The sequence below is a fragment of the Aedes albopictus genome, chromosome 2, assembly GCF_035046485.1.
Source record: "Aedes albopictus strain Foshan chromosome 2, AalbF5, whole genome shotgun sequence".
NCBI classification, from domain to species: domain Eukaryota; kingdom Metazoa; phylum Arthropoda; class Insecta; order Diptera; family Culicidae; genus Aedes; species Aedes albopictus.
Genome location: NC_085137.1, coordinates 142,282,676 through 142,296,433, shown reverse-complemented (window position 1 = coordinate 142,296,433; position 13,758 = coordinate 142,282,676). Strand labels below are relative to the sequence as shown.

Genomic DNA, 13,758 nt, shown 5'->3' with positions numbered 1-13,758 from the left:
GTGTGGCAGGAATTGGAATAAAATCAATTCACCTAGCAGCGGTGGTGACTTTCTAACCCAGTAACGTCCGTTGTCTCGTTTTCGAAGACAATGTTATATTAGGCGGTTTCAGGATTCCTGCGAGAATTCCAAGGGGAATCCCTAGAATGATTCCGGAAAGTATCAAAAAAGGAATATCTAGAGAAATTTTGGGAGAAATTGCTGGAAGAATCTCTACAAAAATTTCTAGAGAAACGCTATTCAGGAACTCCTGAAAGAGTCCTGAGAAAAGTTTATTGAAGAAATATCTGTAGGAATACGAAAAGGAATTCTTGGATGAGTCCAAGAAGTCCAAGTAAATCGCAGGAAGAATCTCAGCAAGTATGCCAGCAGAAAGCTTTAGAGGAATCCTTGGTCGAACCTGTAAGAACCATAGCGGAAATTGCTTGAGAAATTCTAGCTGGAGCTCCTGGAGGAAGATCAATAGGAGTTACTGCAGGAACCCCCGGATAAAATCTCAGAGGGAAATCCTTGAGGGATCGCCGGAGAACTTCTTGAAAAATCCCAGCAAGAATTCCTGAAGGAATCCTAGGAAAAAATCCTAGGCGAATCCTAGAAGTTTTCCGGTAGATACTATAGTAGAAATATCTAATGAAGGCCGAGGAGAAATTGCTTGACGAATCTCTACAGGAATTACTAGAGTAAATACCTAAGAAATGTCTAGAGGAATCCTAAGAGAAGTTTCTTGAACAAAGGAAGATTAAGAGATATCCCTGAAACAATTAGTAGAAGTGTTCTGGAGAAATCCATGGGGAAGTCTCTGAAGGGATCGCAGGAGTAATTTCTGAAGGAATCACAGGAAGAATGCCTTTGATAATTCCGGCAAGCATTCCTGAAGAAACCTCAATGGAAATATCTAGAGGGGTCCCTGTGAACAATTATTTCTCAAAAATTAAAAACAAACATAACTTGATTTTCTGATATGTCATACCACACTTTTTTTTAATTTTTAGATAACAGTATAAAAACAGGGTGCACCTAAACAAAAATTAGCCTTTTCAATGTATTTTCCTGAAAACTGAAACCCAATATCTTTCAATCCAAAAATGTATATCGGCCAACCAGCTCAATAATTATGATTTTTCTTTTTTTTTTTTTTTTGATAATTTTGGTTTTTAGGGCCATTCTATTATGGAACTAGACACTCCGATGCTCTAATGACGATAGAAGGAAAATACGGATCTAATTATTTTCGATGAATCAAAACTCTACCAAGTATCACGACTTTCGGAAATTCACTATAGAGAAGGTTAAATCATCTGAAATTAATACTAGTATGAACACGGCAGATAATGAACATTGTAGCGATCCCACAGTAGTGTTATGTCACAGTCGGTGTGGCCGCAACGTCTTGCTTCGATTATTTGAAACGACTACTGATAAGGTGTGGTTGTGTTTTGTTGTATTTCCATTCTGCTTGCAAATATAAAGCAAATATTTTGCATGTTAGCAAGCATGTGGAACTTAATCAAACCCCACTAATTAAGACAATAATAAGAGTTATGTCTTGAAGAATCGAAACGAATTAATTGAACCGCTTGCTATCATTTGAGGTTCTATAATTACGTTATCTCATCTTTGTGTATAATAACACTAGTTTACAGCATTTTTGAACTCGGTAAGCTGATGATCATTTTTGGTGTAGAATCATGCCCTGAGTTCGAAAACGCGAAGGAAAAATTTACAGTAGAGCGGAATTTTCTTCGACTTTCCATACAAGGTTGATGATTTGAAATCGATTTTTGTTCTATTTTTAAGTAACGTCGCTCAGTTCACACATCTCATGCTCCGTAATCAATGCTACGATTGAGCTGATTTTTTTACTGTAACTCGCTTACATATGATATGTCAAATAAACGTTGAGAAAAAATTTTTAGATTGTTTTTTTCTTATTGAAAAAAAAAAACATTTCTTCATATATTTTTGGAAATTTGGCTAAAATTTAAGGTTGGATCGTCCCTAAAACTCGCCAATATCTTGAATTTCATCAATCTGACGCAAAACCTGCATTCAGATGATCGAATGGTATTGTATTCAGCTTTTAATTTATGGAAATAGATTTGAAATTGGTTGAACAAAACGCAAGATATTTGAATTTTAGTAAATTCCATATTTTTAAAAGTTGTAAAATTCGATATTGAACTAAAACTCAAAAAGTACTCTACTTAAAAATTTTTGGTGTCACAAGGTTGATGATTTGAAATCGATTTTTGTTCTATTTTTAAGTAATGTCGCTCAGTTCACACATCTCATGCTCCGTAATCAATGCTACGATTGAGCTGATTTTTTTACTGTAACTCGCTTACATATGATATGTCAAATAAACGTTGAGAAAAAATTTTTAGATTGTTTTTTTCTTATTGAAAAAAAAAAAAACATTTCTTCATATATTTTTGGAAATTTGGCTAAAATTTAAGGTTGGATCGTCCCTAAAACTCGCCAATATCTTGAATTTCATCAATCTGACGCAAAACCTGCATTCAGATGATCGAATGGTATTGTATTCAGCTTTTAATTTATGGAAAAAGATTTGAAATTGGTTGAACAAAACGCAAGATATTTGAATTTTAGTAAATTCCATATTTTTAAAAGTTGTAAAATTCGATATTGAACTAAAACTCAAAAAGTACTCTACTTAAAAATTTTTGAAGCACGGTTTCGAAATCAGTACTAAATTGTGCTTCAAAAATTTTGGTCGTTGACAGAAGTTCACGACTTTCGTTTTATTTTGTAAACTAGTGTAAACGCTTTTTATTGCCTGGGGAATCCATCGGTATGAACTTTAAACCATCTCATTAATAGCGACGGCAATTTATTTTTTATTTTTTTGGGATTTCCACGTCAATTTATTTTACTATACATATTTTTTATTGAAGAAAGTGAGGAATTTCTTAAGGAATAAATGCAAAAATTCTGGTTATGCAGGAATGCTCTAGTAGGAAATTAAAGGGCATTTCCATCCCAAATCACAAAAAAATGTCATTTTTTGACTCGGATTTTTTTCAATATAAAATTTTGAAAAATAATTACGTTTCATGCATTGGATTTCGTGCTTTATTTACCTTTGTTTCAACACATTTGACACCATTTTCCTCACCATACTAGACGGGCTTGGTGGTCTAGTGGCACCGGCTCCTGATTCGTATGCAGAAGGTCATGGGTTCAATCCCTGGCCCGTCCCTTTTCATCCTACTTTGTATCTTTCTATCCACTTTATCTCTCTCTCTCTTCTCTACATATACAACTCATGTATATTCATATGTTCATAGCCATCGCTAGAACCAGAAACGAATTGGAAAAAAGTCGTTTCCCTCCCTTCCAATTTCCACTCACTGCACAGTGTATATAACGCCTACAAGTTATGCAACCAAAGCGTGCTGTGCCGCTTGACCTTATTCACCTCATTCACCACACAATCTATCATCTTACGAACACTATAAATAACTCCCTATCCATGGATCGCATCACCGACCCAACGGTGACTCCCAGATCTCCTATCCTTTCCGTCTAACAAATACCCCAGTCCGTGCTGGATGTGGGGATGCAGAGGTGATCTCGGTCTTTAGTAGCAACAACCAGCACACTCTAACATTCCTTTCCCTTCCCAACTGACTATAAGGACGTGGCCGGCGCCGGTATTAATCCAAAATGTATGAGCTGCTAGAATTGCACTGTGAGAATAAGTGGAGTGTCCCAGCCCTTATTCATTTGGATCTCAGTGCAATTGGTACCAGCTCAGATCAATAACGGAGTAGCAACCATTGACATGTATAGTCAGATTTGATCGTTTTTGATCGTTTGATGATACTTTCAAAATGGGCGTAAGGAAAAACCTTAATTTCCTTCTTCAAAAAATTATAACTCGATGGATTGAAATGTTTTCGGAGTGTCTGTAGAATATTTGAAAAAAAAACACTGAGAATAATATTCATCGCTTATCTGTGCTAGATGTCATATAATTTCAATTTTTCAAAAAGCTTTCCCTTTGACTTTTTTTTATTATTTTTCTGTTGAAAGCTGACTTTCAGCCTTAAAATTGGCCAAGAAGCCCAGCATGGTCAAATTATTCTAACTATTTTTTCTCAATTGAAAATTCTCATTGAAAATTCTAAAAAAATATATAACGCTGTCGTGGGCAATGATTTGACAATTGATGCGACTAAAGAGTGTATCGGAAAGTAGTTGAAAATGTTTAGGATGCTCTATCTTTAAGCTTCATTGATCTTCTTAGAACAGCCTGAAGAAATTTGGAAAATGTTTAGTATTGTTCATAATAGAGCTGAATGAAAACACATCACAAAACACAAATTTGCACAAAATGCTAATTTGAAAAGTTTTTTCAGGTTTTCAAAAACTTGTAGCAAATAAAACTTGAAGCAAAAAAAAAATAAATTAAACAAACAATTTGGAACAATATCGCATATTTTTTACAATTCCTTTTCTTAAGGTGTGCAAAAATTTAAAAGCAAGTTTTAATACTCTTAATTAAAATCCCGGTTAAGTGATTATTTTAAAAAAATTTACACTGACATTTATTTTTTTGAAGGAATTTTACAGTATCTTAAGGTGAAACATCAATAAATCCCATTGCGATTTTGCATACAAACTTTAGAGGCACAAATCTGACAAACGAAGCATCGAACAAAGCCGCACTTATTTATCCTGGCTGAGCAACAAAAAGAGGCATCTTTTCCAAATCGAGAGCATTTGTTTACGAATTTTCAAGATTGGTGCTCTTTAAGACGTGAGTAGGGGATCAAAACGGTCACTGTGGCAGCCATGTTTGTATGCTTTGAAGTTTCTCCTCAAATACTAAAATTATTCGAGCTCTTTACCTGGACTTAGTTTTTGGCGGTGATCCGGCGAAAAAAATGTTTTTCGATAGAGCTCGCTGAACTGTCAAACAAAGGGAAGGTTATATAGATCAGGTGCTTGCAGTATCCTATAATGCAGTTTATTTCACTATGGATCAAGATGGAAAAATTTTGGACAACACAGTTTAACATTTCGTGAAATAATTGAGGGCGTTAGAAGCAATGGGGTATAGGTGACAAAAATTTGATGAGGTGTAATATTCTTCACTAGCTTTTCATTCCATACAAAATGTATGGAGTTTGAAAATCTGGCCAATTTTTCCCGATTTATTGTGATTTTTCTAAACATCGTAGAAATAAACTTAAAAAAAGTTCCTAATAGCTTGGAATCTGAAGAATTTTGTGATATGCTTAGCACAAAATCGAATGCTACTATTTTGCGTCTGGGCCCCTCAATTGCTTTTAGTTTGTGTTTTTTTTGTTAATTTGTAATACAGTGACCCCACAATATATGAATCGGCAAAAATGACCACAGTTTGTGGATCACTCATTTGATCAGCATGGTGATTCATAAATAGTGTACAAAATTAAGGTGATTCATCGGTGTGGGGTCACTGTATTTTGTCCATATTTTTTAACGTTTTAACTCACATTTTAATTAGTAATATTGAATTACCCCTAACAAAATCAATTCCAAGTGATACAGACTCTTCGAAAACAATCAAAGGTTGATTATTTTCAGTAAATTTTATAATAAAATTGCTGTATCTCGGAAACGGTAGCACTTAATTTTTCCAAAAAGCAATTTATTGCACATTATGCCTATCTTCTTAAAATCTGGAAAACAATTTTTAATAGCATGGCATTTCTACGACTTAAAAAATCCGACTTTTTTTTAAACAAAAATAACTTTTTTGTCCATCATACCAAATTTAAAAAATGGAAATATTTACCTTCATGTATCTGGAAAAGAATGTACAGTCGAGTCTCCTATTAAACGTAACCACCCACTTTACGCCTACCGCTATTTCTCAGCTGTCTTATATCCAATCCAGCTAATTTTTTTAAGTGCAGTTAGAGCTTACTATAGACTACTCATCACATACAAAAAATGAACTAAATTGGCTGGAGGACAGCCTGGAATATGCGGTGGGTGTAAACTGGATGGTAGCTTTTAATAGGAGACCCGACTGTAATTGCCCAAAACAAATCCAATATTTTCCTAAAATTTTTCGATTAAAAACTTTTAGGAGGTGTCCATTTTTTTCATAACCTGTGTTTGATCTTTGAGATGAAAATCCTAGATTAATGATTATTTTTAGAAAATCAGAACTGCCATTTCTTTTTTCTAGATTTTATACAGTACATATCTTCAAAAATAAAATTATTTATATTTCGAATAAATCATTTTTAAGGCTGTGATGATCATTTTGAACTAATTTCCGATACACTACTTATAGTCGCATGAATTATCTAAAATATTTCCGAAAACTGCTCCAACATTTTTTTTTTCAATTTTAAAAAAATCTCTTAACTGTCATCTGATTATGCAAATTGTCCTTTTTTGTCATGAAAAAGTAAAAGCACGTACAAGAAAAAATCAAATCTCTGTTAGTTGTGTGGTCTTCGTCTTATTAAGCAATTTTATTTTATTTTTTCTGGACTGACATTTAGAACAGTCCTCAGCGTTTAATTGATTTGCTGTTTTTATTCAAATCAATGTAAATGCTATAGCTATAAAGGACAAGAGCTTAGAAAAAAAGGTACGTGGGACTGCACTGTCACTGGGGTGCGAAAGTGCCGAGAAACCACGGTGGGCGAAAGGGCGGTCAAAACGACAAAACTGTATTTAAGCGATTTGTGTGTATGGGAATACCTTTAAGACTGAGCTGTTATCATCGCGCTGAAGATATTGTACGTACCTGAAACAAAATAAAATAACTTAATTAGTAACGTTGAGTATTGTTGGGTTTATATATGTTAACGATGAGGAGGAATTCATGGAATAGGGAGCTTCCTTTTTACATGTTTTTTACATGCTTGCCTTTACTAGACAGAATATGCGGTTTTTTTTCAGTGGCCCTCCCCATAAATAACGCTAGTCTTAACATGGTACACCATGTATAGGACTGTTCCTTTATTGTACAAGATAATTTTCACAAGATTTCGACCCGCTTCTTTCATTGTATTCATTTTGTTCAAAACTCTAAATGACGTGTTAAATATCACAAAAAAATGATATGAGTGGTTTTCCATTTTTTATTTTTTCCCTTAAGGCGAAACTGGACGCATTTTCTATTTTTTTTGGTTTTTGATTTTTTATTAAATAACGAAGCAATATTTTCAAAATCGGTTTTCATACACAGTTAGAGGAAGGATAGAGCTAACTCCTGAAATTTTTTGAGGTGTGAAACTTTTTCCAATTTTTCAAAAACCATATTTTATTAAAATTTTATTCAAAAATGGTTTCCTTTAAAATTTAAAATATTTTCCACCTGAAAAAAAAAAAATCAGGAGATACCTTGATCCTTCCTCTAACCGTGTACGAAAACCGATTTTGAAAATATTGCTTCGTTATTTAATAAAAAATCAAAAACTAGAAAGTGAGGAAATGCTTCCAGTTTCGCCTTAATGGGTAAAAGTATAGAAAACCGAACTTTTATTTTTTTTTTTTATTTTTAAAGTATCTGATGTTTCTGTTTGAATGACAGCCAGCTTTAAGGCGTTAAGAATCTTGAACATTCAAAAGTATTTGATTTTGGCGAAAGATTGCCTTACTTTACCTCTCCCCAACACAACCTTTGGCGCATGAAATTGTGAGTGGATTACTCCAGCCTAATTTATAACACAAGAAAAATAATAATTGGTCATTCCTCAAGAACGAAAAAAACACATCTTGAAAATTTCACAGAATATAGCTTATGTAATAACCTTCCAAAAATGTTTTATTATTTAAATATTTTTTTCGGACTTCCTAAATATTTTTTCCGACTTTTCCAACCATTTACCATCAGTGTCTACGATGCTTCGTTCTTACGTTATGATTTTTCAAAGAAAACGGCACATCTGGACAATTTGTACAAAATTGGTCATAACTCAAGAACGAAAAAAAAACACATCTTGATAATTTCACAGAATATAGCTTATGTATTTGCCTTCCAAAAATGATTTAAAAAAAATCCGAACTTCCTGACTTCCGACTTTTTCAACCAATTTTCCTCAACAGTGGAAAATTTTTTGGAAAACAATTTTCATTTTGTATTTTTTTTTCTACAGCTGAGAAAATTTTCTTATAATTTCACAAAAAAATGTGTCCACGATGCTTCGTTCTAGAGTTATTATTTTTCAAAGTAGGTGGTGTCTGTGGAAAATGTTTGTTTTGCACTGGAATTTTCCGGAAAATTAGGCGATCCTGATTTTTTTTCAATTTAGTTTTCGTTCATATATGTGTGAACCCCATCTGTGAAACAAATTTCATTGAGTTCTGAGAACCTTCGAACCCATTTGTACGATAATAGAAGAAATCCCCATATTTCAAAATTAGCTTCTTGAATACAATTTTTTTTTTGAATTTGACGATTGTTTTTTTTTCAATTATGGTAAAATATCTTGAAGTATTGTAATCTATTCACGGAGCCTAATTGGCTGCTCAACTAGAAGCATTTTCTCTTTTTGGGGTTTTATATATTTTTTTATAAAATAACGGAGTAATTATTTCAAAATTGGTTTCCGGATACATGTAGAGGAAGGATCAATGCACCTCCTCGGAGATGAACCAGCGTAGGGCTGAAAATCTCTTTGATAAAGACAAAAAAATGTATCACTTGATTTTTTTTCCTGGTGAACTTTCATTTTTGCAAAAACCATGTTTTTCGAAATTTTGTTCAAAAATGATTTCTTCAAAAGCGACAAACATTTTCCATCACGAGAAAAAATCAGGAGATACCTTGATTAACCCTCTAATACCTAATCCCGCCTTTAGACGGGGTGTAGTTTGAGCATTTTTGTAATTTTTGTTACGTGGAAAATCAAAATGTTTATATATTTGGCTGATATTTAGGACTGTTTTGTATATCTCAAAATGGTTTTTGGTGTATTTTTAAGCGTATTTACATTTTTTGAAAATCATTGAAAAATTGATGTTTTAGTCACCTTTTAGAAGTTATTGTTTATTTTGTATTAAATCGCTACAATTAACATATTTTAGTTTTTTTCCAAATCATTCTATCCTTGTTTAATAGTTTAGGGGAATCGAATACACTCTAAAATTATTTTCCTTAAAATTACACGTAAAATAAAATTTTATGTGAAAAAAATTTAAAATAATAATATTTCAACAATAATCATAAGATCTCAAAATGTTTTCATCTCAAAAAATCCGTTCCCCAAATTGGCGTTCAGGAAAAATATAAAAGTGTGGGGATGTTCAAAAATAAAAATTAGAAAAATCAAAAACTGAAATTCACGAAATCGAGAATTAAAAAGAATCATCTTCCAAAACATGTTTAAATCGATTTTAGATGACGAAAAATGATATTTAGATCAAAATCAAAAATTTGGGTATTAGAGGGTTAATCCTCTACTAAGTATGAAAATTGATTTCGAACGTATTTCTCAGTTAATAATTAAAAAAAGAATAGAAAAAGATAGAAATAAAAGAAAGTATTTATAACAAAAAGAAGTAAACTATAAGAATAGAAATCAAAAAAAGAAAACGAAAAAACATAAAAATTAATTGAAAGAAATCAAAAACGAAATGAAATTATATTATTATTATTAATATTAGAGAATAAATGTTCTGTTTTTTTTTTCAAGATATAGTCAAAACCGAGGAGTTTACCTCACATTTTGAGTAGAAAATGTTGTACAATGTTACATTTTTTGCCATAAACTAAACGGTTCAACTCGAATTAAAAAAAAAAACTGTGCTTCACTAAGGAACCTCTATTTTATACAGGATGTTATTAAAGCCCGGAAAAGAAATATTTTCAGAAAATGTTTTCATAAAACTGAGATTATGTTGGAAATGATGCACTTCAAATCTCACTGGCTCTCTCTTAATGATGATTGGACAACGATGACAGCCGTTGTCGTTAGCAGAACAGTCGAATGTTTCAGTTGCGTGTATGCAATGCATGCAATGAATAGTGTCATTGAAAGCCATTTGGGAACCCAGAATGACCTGGCACCATGTGAATATTTGCCATCGTCTCCTGCTGAACAGATTGAACGAGCTTCCGGATGAGAATGGCAAAAAAAAAAACGAAAAAACTTGCTGGGAAATCGGAGAGTTTTGCTCTTTGGGTCGTTCGTTGTTACAAGATGAAAGTGCATCTAGGCAGCGATGAGCACACCCGACTGCAGAACTAGCCAAATCGGAAAATACGATTACTGTTATGTAGGACCATTAGCGTTAGTGAAGTGCATCCATGTGCAGCATGGTATGGTGAGTTGCTGGCGATCGGAAGTCTTATGACCAAACTTCGACGTAGAGTTCTTTTTATTCACCATACATTTTAAAACACTTTCTTTGCCATCTATTCATGGAAACAAAGTTTAGTCTACGATATTGCATTGGATGCTGTGATAACACTCAATTATCTACTACTTACTCAATAAAAGCCATAAAATCGCAGGAGTTAGAAATGTTAGAGTTTTTACGAGTTTAGGATACATTTAATAAGGTAACAAGTAGATTGTCTCTTCATGTTAGATTTTTGATCTAGTGACACCAAGTGTTGATTATTTTTAGGAGCCGGGGCCCGTGGCGAAGAGGCTACACGTTTGCTTCATAAGCATATGGTCATTGGTTCGATCCCAGCCCCGACACTTTCGTCAGTTGCTCTTTACACCTGAGAGCAGATGACACTGACCTTCTGAAATGGATACTTGGACATCGGCGAACGGCAACCCATAATGGACCCCCAATCGGACTGGAAATAGGAACAATCAACAGCCACACATCAACATCCTCGTGCTCATCATTCTACCATGATAGGGTAGAAAAGTGAAAGCAGCGCAACGGCAACCAGTTCGATGTAGTATAATTTAAAAAAATAGAATACATTTAGGCGCTGTACAAAGTGTATGTACAGCTTCCAATTGGAATCACTTACGCTGTGCCCTAGTGGACAATAGAGCTGTAAATTAGTTTAAGTAATTAAAAAAAAAGTGTTGATTTTTTTTTGCGGTCGCCATCTTTTGTATTATCACGGTCGTCATGTCGTCCTGTGCAAATGCGAGTTTATAGGCATTTGAATGCGAAAGCTTGTTTAAAATTTTCACTAATGATTTAGTCTTACGTCAGCGGTGGGTATTAGATGCAAAGCCTCTTCTTCCTCCTTGATTTAGCGTCCCAACTGGAACACAGCCAGCTTCTCAGCATTCATTGGTATTAACTTCGTGCTTTCTTTGACAATGGCTATTTCGGAATTCTCAAAAACATTTTATTACGAAAAGCTTCTTAATCGACCGAAAATTGATCCCGAGCACCCTCTGTGGGGTTTTTTTTTTATATCCTTGCATTCAGCTTTATAAGCCATTTATTTTCAAAAGCCTCCCAAATAAAGTCCAATGAACCTATTCTTTAGGATCAGTCTCACCTCAGAACATGTAAAGAATTTCTAACAATCCCGAATTCTCAAATAAACTCCCAAACGAGCATGACAACGAACATCATAACTCCCAATGACTCAATGTTGTGCATCTTCGCCTGTCACCATCTCACAATCGGAGACAGCAAAAATGCAATCAGACATTTTTTTCCGAGCCTGCCACCCCTTTTCCTAACCTGAATTGGGATGCACTCTGTCACGTGTCGTCACCCCAAGTTGATGGAATCTGCCCCGTCTCACCCCCACCCCCCTTCCTTATTGGAATCGGACTCCGGATGGTTAGAACTCGTCGTCCATCCGGGCAGATGTGTCCCCGGTGAACAACTTTTAAAATCCCATCAGTTTAGAAGAAACCCCTAATACCCCGGTACCTGAGCTACTACGGTTGAGTTCGGTCGGAGAATTGACCAGTCGAGTTATAAAATTCCTTCCATCATCCGCGTCACTCGTTCGTCATCGTTCGGTTTCTCTGGGATCCGATCCCAGTAGTGTCTACAGTGACCGTCGTCGTACTGCCCAGGTGAGGCTTTTATGTTTTTAAATCGGATCACGTTGCTACATTTACGGAAGCCAATTTATTTGCTTCTGTCCTTCCCGTATCTGTCTGAGTCTGAAAACTAGGTACAAGGACTGTACCTCTAACGATACGAACGAGTAGCAAACTACTTTCCTGATCTGTGCTTCTATGTATGGAGGTGCATAGTTTGTTACCATTCCCCTTCGGTGCAGCGCATACATATGTCATGACAAGATGATGACATGAATGATGACAAATAATAATATTATTTCCCGAACGAAGGGAACGAGCACGGATGGCATTTTCAACAGATCGAAAATTCATTTCCGGTAGGTGCTGGCCCCGGCCCGGTTAGAATTTTGCTCGTAGTTTCATTGCACTCGATCCGAATAGGGGGACATTATTACGACATTTTTACGTTTGACTTGCAGATGGTAGGTACAAGGGGATTGATGTTTCGTAGAAATTCTTCTGAGACGATCAAGCTTAGTTGAATTATGCAACATTGAGCAGGTCTAGTGGATTAAACACAGGATGTTTACATTTGTCAGGAGAGATTCTATCAAGATTTTTTTTTGAACCCGGTGTTTGTAACTTTCAGTAAAAATTTATTGGCACGTGTCATGCCTCGAGCATATGTGGTTGACAATAATTCAATTGTCTCTACACTCTTCTCTTAACTAACCACCAGGGTTGCGCGTAACATTAGGGTAACTCTCGCTGAGACCGGCCCACTATTTACACCTTGCCTTCATAAGTGTTTAAGATGCCGATTTTCTGAAAGTCCTCGCTGAATAAGTAAGGAAAATGCATTCGGTTACTCAAATTGATGGACCCCCGTTAGTTAAAGCCACAACAATTTTTGCAGACCCCTTGAAAGAAGAAAAAGACATCTCTAATTTTTTCATATAAATGTATCAATGTCTCAGCTTTCAATTGATGCAAAAATTTTGAAAATCGGTGGTTGCCATCATGGTGAAAAAAATGTTTGGGTATAAAAATCCAAGATGGCGGCCAAAATCAATATGGCCGACCCAACTTTTTATTATTGTAAATAGAAGCTCTATCTTTCCTCTTTTCGACAACAATTCGTTTTGAGGTGGTTTTAAAAGGAACTTTCGAGTTATAACGGTTTAAATGAGCCACCATTTCACCAAAATCGCGGGGTCTGCAAAAATTGTTGTGGCTTTAACTAACATTTTTGAAGACAAGTTGTAAATAGTGGGCCGGTCTCAGCGAGAATTGCCCATTATCTTTGAATGAACCAATTTTTTATATATTTATGTGTTCTTTTTATTTTCACAGAGTGTCGTAGCTGTACCATTGATCTAGAACGCCATTTGGATGAATTCCATCTGGCCGAATTATTATCTGAAGAACTTTAAGGAAATTTGCGACATTCTATCTGCAAATTTGATCATCAGAAATATTTCATTCTCTTGATCTTAGTCTTTTTTTTCGAATTTTATCGTTTAGAGAAAAGTTGGCACCGAAACTGCCAGTATTTTATTGAAAATTCTTCAAATAATAGGCATCATTTTATTATAAAATTTTTGTGTTAATTAATTATACATGTTCTGTCAAAGAAATTGTGAACTGAATATATGAGTCGCAAACATTTATAATTGTTAAATATTAGATATTTGAATATAATAAATATTCACGCTTCTTAAAACTATCTAAAACTTTTTTCTAGCCTAAATCAATTCTTCAGCATATGAATTTATATGCTTTCTGGCTTTGTTTATAGAAAAGTTTCCGAGTTTGTACTCAA

General features: G+C 34.5%; 2 protein-coding genes across 7 annotated transcripts in view; one reads left to right on the top strand and one right to left on the bottom strand.

The window, feature by feature from the left end:
* Positions 1 to 13,758, bottom strand: part of LOC109416537 (nyctalopin) — a 705,340-nt gene that overhangs the window by 152,747 nt on the left and 538,835 nt on the right. The window lies entirely within an intron of this gene.
* Positions 1 to 13,758, top strand: part of LOC134287745 (uncharacterized) — a 104,637-nt gene that overhangs the window by 44,130 nt on the left and 46,749 nt on the right. The window lies entirely within an intron of this gene.